Raw genomic sequence first — 9,616 nt, 5'->3', positions numbered from 1 at the left:
AGTGTACCAGTATGTCATTTATAAAAGTCAGTGACTAAGAACATTTGAATGCTGAAGTGTAAAAGGCTTAAACACAAATTTTGATTGTGGTAGTTATGAAAATGGCATAAAATTATACTGGCCATTTATTATAAAAAATCATATATAAAAACTGTATACAGTTAATATAGTGTTTCCTCCACCACATACATACAATTGATGGTGATGTTAAAGGAAATATGCTAATGTTCAGAATTACTGAGAATCATCAAATTTATCTCTTTGTTTAGAAAATAAGGTCCTAAGATCCCACAGGTTACTTGTGACAGAACTCAAACTAGAAATTATGAGCTAACCAGAGAGGCTTCAAAAGAGGGACAATATGATGGCACAAAATGAAAAGCCTTGACCTACAGGATACACCAAATTAGGGCCAGCCAGTAACTCTCTGAAAATAACATTAAAACAAGCTCTCTGGCGGGGGGGGGGGGGGGAGGGGACTCTGCTACTAAATCAATCCTCACTTAAATGACAATGGTTAAACATGACCAAGAAGACTGCTGGGAAAATCTAAGAGAAACCAATTCACAAAGAAAACTTCCTAAAAATCTATTTAAATACCTTTCAATATCATTCATGAGAAAGGCCAGAAACTCTCAATGTTTCAGTAATTTACATATGGCCACACTCTTTTGTTAATGTGTTATTCATTCTTCTGACACCTGTCAGGGAAGTATATGACAATTGTTATCACCCTGTTTTGAGCTCCAATGAGACTGAGTTAATTTCATCACATTGTTAATTCAGAAAATTTGAGACCATATGCATTAGTCCATAATCCTTAATCTAAGAATTCAAAAAGATTTTTGCCTATAGACACTTTTATTCCACATATATGAGAAATTTTGCAGCAGGAAACTACTTTTTTTTTAAGAAACTTTTTTTTTTAACGTCTATTTATTTTTGAGAGAAAGAGACAGAGACAGAGCACAAGTGAGGGAGGTGCAGAGAGACAGAATCCGAAGCAGGCTCCAGCTCTGAGCTGTCAGCACTCGAACTCACAGAACGTGAGAGCATGACCTGAGCCAAAGTAGGATGCTTAACCCACTGAGCCACCCAGGTGTCCCAGGAAACTGTTTTCTAAAGCAAACCCATCATTGTCAAAAAGAAGCTTCAAGCACTTCCTCCTTACTTCTTGAGCATCTACTACATACAGAACACTAGATGGACTCTGCTGTGATACCAGGAAAGGTCATTCTTAGCCCTGTTGTACCAAGCCAATGGAGAAATTGAAACCTAGAAGTGGTAAATAACTTGCCCAAATTTAAGCAGCTCAAAAACCCAGAGAACTATCTCTAAGGCCTATGACCTTAACTGCTACACTGTGATAGAAGGTGTTTAATAATTAAGTACCAAATTAGTAGCATATAAGTGATTGTGACTTTGAAGTCAGCTTGAGTATTCAGGTAAGCCTCTTGGAAGAGCTAGAAAATAAATAGGGCCCTTGAAGGATAAAGAAGATTGACAAAAGGTAGATTTTTGTCAAAAAATCAGCAAATAAATAAAGCTGAGGAGCAACGATTGGACTACAAGAAAGGGAAACTCAGACAGGAATAGTTGGAATTTTGTAGAAGGCCTACAGGAGATGAAACTGCAATTAGAATTACATTCTGGCCAAGGTAGTACAAATCAATTTGTAAATGTTGATGTCCTGTTGGAAGGCTTCCAGGGAGACAGAGCAGAATGGAGAGGAAGTAGTCCCCCTTGATGAGTAAGTCAGTGCCTTCCTGAGAGGGTAATAGCCTCACAGCTCAGGGGGGGCTCAGATGACGGAATGCAAGAAGGCGACATAACTAATATGATCACTGAATGATAAATTAGAGCATATAATTACATGGATATTTTTTACCCCAAAAGACAGGATCTGGTCACTTAATAGGATCAATGAAGAAAGAAGCATATCCCTGGCTACTGAGAAGCACCCAGAGCCACTGTATCTTTGCTTTGTTGAGAGTGAAATGGTTTTGACGTAGCTACAAGTTCATCTTCTGACCCACCAGAATGTCCCTGTTAACAACAGAATTTCATAGGAATTGAGTAAAATATAATCATAACTACCTTGAATTCCAAGAATGCAACAATGGAGCTTTATAAGGTAAAGCTCAGGCTTGGAAGAGTCCAGATTTAAGATGTCCAGGGTAAGAAAATCTTGTCATGTCAACATTAGCAAAAGGGGCACATTGAGTTTGAAAAATAAAGCAATATATTCTACCATGAGTAGCAATTTTTTAAGAAGAGCCTAATACTGCATGCTTACCAACAGAGTCAGGCCTGGGGTAACAGAAGGAGATATGGTGGAGGGTGGGGTGGTGGGCTATTTCCTTCCACAAAGTGGGCATAAGTGGGAACCCTAAAAGTTATAGAATCTGTTTAAATATGGAAGGCAATTTATTCTGACCTCTAAATAGACCACAAGGGGCAATGTCAAGTGTCTTAAGTCCTCAGACCAGGAGCCTAAATTTTGAGAATGCAAATGCAAGGAAGTAAGAACTACTGGACCTGACAGTGGACCCTTTAAAAAGGGAATAATATTTTATTTATATTAAAATTCCCAAGCACAATGCCCAGAAAATATTAAGAGTTTAATAAACATTTGGGGTGCCTGGGTGGCTCAGGTGGATGGGCATCCAACCTGAGCTCAAGTCATGATCTCAGTTTGGTTCCTGGGTTCAAGCTCCATGTCGAGCTATGCGCTTACATCGTGGAGCCTGCTTCGGATCCTCTGTCTCCTTTTCTCTCTGCCCTTCCCCTATGCATGCATGCTCTCTCTCTCAAAAACAAACTTTTTTTTTAAGTTTAATAAACATTTGATGGCTAAAGAGAAGCATAATACTCCTTCTAAGATTCCCTTCTGAACTGCAGTAGAGACAGAATAAGCCTTACAACAGGATAAAAAGGACATCACTTAAGTGATGTTATCAGGAGGGCAGGGGGCCCCTTTGTTCCCTGAATGTTTCCAGTAGCCATCAGGACAGGCTTATGTAACCGTTGGCTGTCATTTCTCAGTGTTAGGTACCACCCTCTCTCCCTGGTAAATAGTCCTGGAAGCAACAAGCTCATTAAGTGCTAACGTGTAACTGGTTTCACTCTCTCAAGCATGAGTGGCATCAATAGCCTAACTTGGAGATGTCAAAAACAAGTCAGAAAAAAAAAAAAAGAATGTTCTAAAAAGCAACTGCCTACATAATATATTGCCTTGAGCTCCAAATAGAGAAGACCACATCTTTTGTAATACACAGGCACTACCATATTTTAAAGCAGTAGCAACGTTTGGGTTCCATGGCCCTATGACCCTGCTTTCTTACTCTCTCTTCCCTTTCAATACTCCTTAAATTCAGCTCCAGGAGAGCCCACATGCACAGGCAGCCTCTTCTGGGTAAAAACAGGCTCTACTGTGGTAGGTAAAATTCTTGACTCCAGGTCTTCCTATCCCTTGTCATTCAAGCTACCTGCCATTTATTTGCCCCACCAAATATCAAAGCCTATTACATAGCTACAGTAACTAAAATACTATAGCGCTGGCATAAGAATACACAGAAAAGGGGCACCTGGCTGGCTCTGTCACGGAACCCGCAACTCTTGATCTCTTGGGGTTTTAAGTTCAAGCCCCAAATTAGGTTTAGAGATTACTTAAAAATAAAATCTTTAAAAAATAGACATTAAAAAGTCAATAAGAGGCTTAGAAATAGAAAGTAGTGTTCACTAAAATTTATGTTGTGAAGGTGATAACTCAAATCAGTTTCAGTGATAAATATTACTAAAATTTTTAGTAATTTATTTGACTTTTAACTCTATATAGTTCTAGTTTACTTAAAAGATACATACAAAAACATAAACTATAAAAAATTGAAGAAAATAAAAAGTAATTTTATTGATCCTGTGGCTTTTTAAGTCTTAAAGTTAGTCAAGAAATTACAGGGGCGCCTGGGTGGCTCAGTCGGTTAAACGTCCGACTTCGGCTCAGGTCATGATCTCGCGGTCCGTGAGTTCGAGCCCCTTGTCGGGCTCTGGGCTGATGGCTCAGAGCCTGGAGCCTGCTTCCGATTCTGTGTCTCCCTCTCTCTCTGCCCCTCCCCCGTTCATGCTCTGTCTCTCTCTGTCTCAAAAATAAATAAAACGTTAAAAAAAAAATTTTTTTAAAAAAAGAAATTACATTAAAACTTAAATGTGACAATGTAATATTTTGTCTTTTTATCAGAAAAACATCTTTAGCAAAATTAAAACTATAATAGACATCTAAATTTTTTTGTAGCAGAACTTTAATTTTCCTTTGGGCTAATACTATGCTCCCTCTTGGCTTATGTAAGTCTGTCCCTATCCCTCCAAAAGTGGGTGATCAAGGTAAATATGGCCATTCCCACATTCTATGTTCCTGGGCAGAATGACTGTTTCAGGAAGGGACACACAGCCATGTCCACCCAGTGAGACTCATTCGAGTACCACAGTGACTGGAAAAGGGAACCTTCCTTCACTGAGTGACTAAGAAAGCTGGATCTCTGCATGGCCATTTTGTCACCAAGAAGAAAGCTATGCCTAAATTATGTCAATCCAGAGGAAATGCAAGCTGAGAGATGGACAGATTCCGAGTCTGGATGATGCTATTAAGCCCCTGAACTCAGCACTACCTAAAGGCAGCTCTCTGGAGCCATCAATGAGCCAGTAAATTCCCATTTTTTTGTTAAGCTGGTTTGAAGCTTTCTGTCTCATATAACCAAAAAACATTAAAGAGAAGTAGCTGTAGGGGCACCTGGATGGCTCAGTCAGCAGAGCATGCAGCTCTTGATCTGGGGGTTGTGGGTTTGAGTCACGTGTTGGGTGTAGAAACTACTTAAAAATAAAATCTTTATTTTTTTAATGTTTTTTTTTTTTGGGGGGGGGGGTGGAGAGAGAGAGAGAGAGATACAGAGTATGAGCAGGGGAGGAGCAGAGAGAGGGAGACACAGAATCCAAAGCAGGCTCCAGGCCCTGAGCTGTCAGCACAGACCCCGACACGGGGCTCAAACCCACAAACCGTGAGATCATGACCTGAGCCAAAGTCAGATGTTCAACTGACTGAGCCACCCAGGTGCCCCAAAAATAAAATCTAAGAAAGAGAGATAGAGATGTGGCTACAGCGCCGAGTACAGGAGGCAGGAAGCCGAGTGCTGGCAGCAGCTGGGTGGGCACCATGGCCAGGACCACTACTATCGAGGCAGTGAAGATGCTGGTTCTGCAGCAGCAGGCCAGTGGTGCAGAGGAAAGGGCCAAGCCCCTGGAGCGGGAACTGAAGGGGAAAGGTGAGTCTGGGAGCAAGCTGAGGCCGAGGTGGCCTCCTAAAACTGCAGGATCCAGCTGGTTGAGGAAGAGATGGACCCTGCCCAGGAGCACCTGGCCACTGCCCTGCAAAAGCTGGAGGAAGCCCAGAAACCTACTACTGAGAACAAGACAGGTATGAAGGCTATTGAAAATGGAGCCTTAAAAGATGAAGCAAAGATGGAACTCCAGAAAACCCAATTCGGACAAGCAGAGCACATTGCGGAAGAGGCAGATCGGATGTATGAAGGAGTGGCCCGGAAGCTGGTGATCACTGAGGGAGGACCTGGAATGCACAGAGGAGTGAAATGAACTGGCAGAGTTCAGAGCTGCTGGAAGATGGAGGAGGACATCAGACCTGATGGAGCAGAACCTGGTGTCTGAGAGCTGCTGCAGAGAAGTACTCTCAGAATGGAGACAAATATGAAGAAGAGATAACGAATCTTACTGATAAACTTAAGCAGGCAAAGACCTGTGCTGAGTGTGCCAAACTAGCGAAGACAAGTGATGATTTACAAGATACGTCAATATGCATCACAGAGGAACACCTCTGTACACAAAGGATGCTGGACCACCTTCTGCCTGACCTAAATGATAGCTGCCCTGCAGCTGCCTCTCCTTCTGACCCCAGCTCCAGCCTGAGGCCAGCATGCCCGAAGCTGGCCTTGAAACTGAGGGCTGATCTCTAACTGGATCACTGCTTTCTCCTTTTGCCGCATCTCCCATCCCAACTCCTGTGTCATTTTCACCAGTATCTGCCCCTCCCTAGAGATTCCAGTTGGGCTTGAGTCTGAGCATCTCTGGGAACAACATTTAAGGGAATGTGAGCACAATGCAAAGAGTCATTAAAAGCGTGTTACTCATGCGCACTTCCTCTTTCTAAAAAAAAATTTTTTTTTAATCACTTTTGGGGCATCTGGGTGGCTCGGTCAGTTAAGCATCCAACTCTTGGTTTCAGCTCAGTTCATGATCTGAGTTTGTGGGTTCAAGTCCCACATCAGACTCTGCCCTTGCAATGCAGAGTGTGCTAGGGATTCTCTCTTTCCCTCTCTCTCTCTTTTTCTCCCTCCCTCCCCCCCCCCTCTCTCTCTCTTCCTTCTGATGCTCTCTCTCAAAATAAATAAACTTAAAAAAAAGCATGTTGTGATGTACACATTTTGTAATTACCTTTTTTGTTGATGATGTGGCAACCATTTGTAAAACATTCCAAATACAGTAAACCCTGGTTTGCGAGCATAATTCATTCCACAAGCATGCTTGTAATCCAAAACACTTGTATATCAAAGTGAACTTCCCCATAAGAAATAATGGCAGCTCAGATGATTCAATTCACAACCCAAAAATATTCATATAAAAATGATTACAATACTGTAATATAATAGAAAATAATAAAGAAAATATAAAATATAAAGAAAAATAATCAAACTAACCTGAACTTACGTTTGAAAACCTTAGTGGCTGGTATGAGGGAGATGAGAAAGGAGGCTTATTGTAGAAGATGACTTTCCCTATCACTAATGGAATCACTGCTATCTATTGGCTCAATGGAACCTTTTTCTGCATGGGGACCACTGTATATGCTCGTACAGATGTTGACTACAGTAAACTAGTAATAAACTCTTGTCATATGCTGTATTTAAAGTAACTGGCTATAAGGGGCGCCTGGGTGGCTCAGTCAGTTGAGCGGCCGACTTCAGCTCAGGTCATGATCTCACGGTCTGTGAGTTCGAGCCCCGGCGTCGGGCTCTGTGCTGACAGCTCGCAGCCTGGAGCCTGTTTCAGATTCTGTGTCTCCCTCTCTCTGACCCTCCCCTGTTCATGCTCCGTCTCTCTCTGTCTCAAAAATTAAATAAACGTTAAAAAATTTTTTTAAATAAAGTAACTGGCAATAAGGCAACAGAGGAAAGGGTCTATATCTGCAGGCAGCCTGACCTAGAATGAAGCACAGCATTCCTAAGCTTACTCTTGTATGGAATGACAAAGGACGGTCCATACGTGTTTTGAAGTGACAAAAAATACACTAGTGCCAGTTGTGAACACCTTCCAACATTCTGAAAAAACACTGATTTATGCCAAACATCACAGCCTGAGTCAGAGCATCCGAGCATAGGAGATGATCACCCACAATCCCACAATGAGAGAAAAGAGTGAGAAAGGGACAGAGAACCAATGGCTCAGTGGTGATCATGCGACATTCAGCATCACATACTACTCATATTCCAAGACATCACTCATTTATCAAGTAAAATTTATTACAAATGTTTGCTTATTTTGTGGAACACTCACAGAACAAGTTACTCGCCACCCAAGGTTTTACTATAACTTTTCCACAGTTCTGAAGCAGCAGTCTAACCTCTTTCTCACCTTTGGCAAGTAATTTTTCAGCTTAATGCATATTGCCATCTCCACAGAGAAGGAAAAGCCAATAATACAACTGTTTTGATTCTGAAAATTGACAAGGGTCTTTTTGAAATGAAGAATCAGCCCCTCCTCATCCCCCCAAAAAAAGATAATTAAAACTCAAAATAGAGGGGGGGAAAGTGTACTTAAACACTGCATAAGAGTGGTAATTTTCTGAATATATAAATTACTTATATAAACTGGTATTTTACCTCATAGAAAAATGAACATTAAAAGGATAAAATGGCTAATAAATATGAAAATTTTTAAATATGCCACATGAATAATCAAAGAAAACTGAAGCATATTTTAGATAACTATTTTTCACCTAAATATTTACCCAAAATTGTGATAATCATTCAAAAGAGAAGAGAAGAGAAGAGAAGAGAAGAGAAGAGAAGAGAAGAGAAGAGAAGAGAAGAGAAGCGAAGCACTCTCAAACCCTGCTTGTGGGAATATAATTCTGCACAGATACTTTTGTTGGTTGAAAACCTCAGGAGTTTCCTGGATAAAATGTGAAACTGGCCCTCGTACAGAGAGAGCAAGGAGAGACTGAAGAAAGAAGTAAACCATTCCAGATTGGCAGGTGACAGGTTTAAAAGCAACAGAACTGGGGCACCTGGGTGGCTTGGTCGGTTAAGCGTCTGACTTCAGCTCAGGTCATGATCTCACAGTCCGTGAGTTCGAGCCCCGCGTCAGGCTCTGTGCTGACAGCTCAGAGCCTGGAGCCCGTTTCAGATTCTGTGTCTCCCTCTCTCTCTGCTCCTCCCCTGTTCATGCTCTGTCTCTCTCTGTCTCAAAAATAAATAAACGTTAAAAAAAAATTTTTTTAATGAATAAATAAATAAATAAATAAAAGCAACAGAACTTACATACAAGGCTTGTCTTGGGCATCCCCAACATGAGTAGATGTCTGTGCCCAACCACCAGAACCTTAAAGTTTATACAGAGGCCTTTAACTGAGTTCAGTCATGTATACCATATCCAGATGGTCTGAAGAATACACTGTTCTCTCAAGGCTGTGAAAATGGCTCCCACTGTGGGAATGATGGGTAGAACAGACATTGCAAGGACAGGGGAGGGAATGAGAAGCCTCCAGTTGCCTGGGTCCAGCTCTCAGATCAACTGGCAGTCACATTCTCCGATGACCTCCTTCAACAACTTATTAAAGAACTATTGGATTTTATACACACACACACACACACACACACGTTTAAAGCCTCCAACACTTCATTACAATAATTCCACATTTAAGCATCTTTCCTAAGGAATAATCTGAAGTAAAGATAAAATATTATATATAAAAAACTTCAAAAATGATGTCTTTAAAAATGACATTTATAAAGAGTTTTAAAAGCATAGTTAAAATAGGGGTGTCTGGGTGGCTCAGTCAATTAAGCATCCAACTTCAGCTCAGGTCCTGATCTCATAGTTCGAGCCCTACATGGGGCCCTGTACTGTCAGCACAAAGCCTGCTTTGCATCCTCCATTCCCCCTCTCTCTTGGTCTCTCCCCCGTTTGTGCACATTCTGTTTCTCTCTCTCTCAAATTAAACATTTAAAAAAATAAATGAAAGCATAGTATAATATTTTCACTATATCATTAGGTCAAAAGGCAGTAAACAAACACATTTTCTCAGAAGTAAAGTGACTCTTGTAGGCATAGAATGTCACAGATTCAAGGGCTACTCTAATTGGAAAGGATTTCAGAGGTGATGTAACTCAACATTTCCCCTAACAGAGATATCACATCCTGTGATCTCTAACAAAGAGTCCTTCCTTCTTTCCTTGAAAACCTGCAGTGAGAGTGGGTGGGGCAGACACAGAGCTCACTCATACTTGAGGGGCCTCAGAGCTCCAGGTGATGGAGAGTTCCTCATTATAGT

At 41.2% G+C, this 9,616-nt stretch overlaps 1 pseudogene; it reads left to right on the top strand.

The window, feature by feature from the left end:
• The first annotated feature begins 5,206 nt into the window (after positions 1 to 5,206).
• LOC131517925 (tropomyosin alpha-3 chain-like) lies at positions 5,207 to 6,020 on the top strand (annotated as a pseudogene).
• The last annotated feature ends 3,596 nt before the right edge of the window (positions 6,021 to 9,616 follow it).

Source organism: Neofelis nebulosa, chromosome 7, assembly GCF_028018385.1.
Source record: "Neofelis nebulosa isolate mNeoNeb1 chromosome 7, mNeoNeb1.pri, whole genome shotgun sequence".
In the NCBI taxonomy this organism is placed as follows: domain Eukaryota; kingdom Metazoa; phylum Chordata; class Mammalia; order Carnivora; family Felidae; genus Neofelis; species Neofelis nebulosa.
The sequence above is the reverse complement of the archived record's forward strand: the minus strand, read 5'-3'. Positions and strand labels throughout refer to the sequence as shown.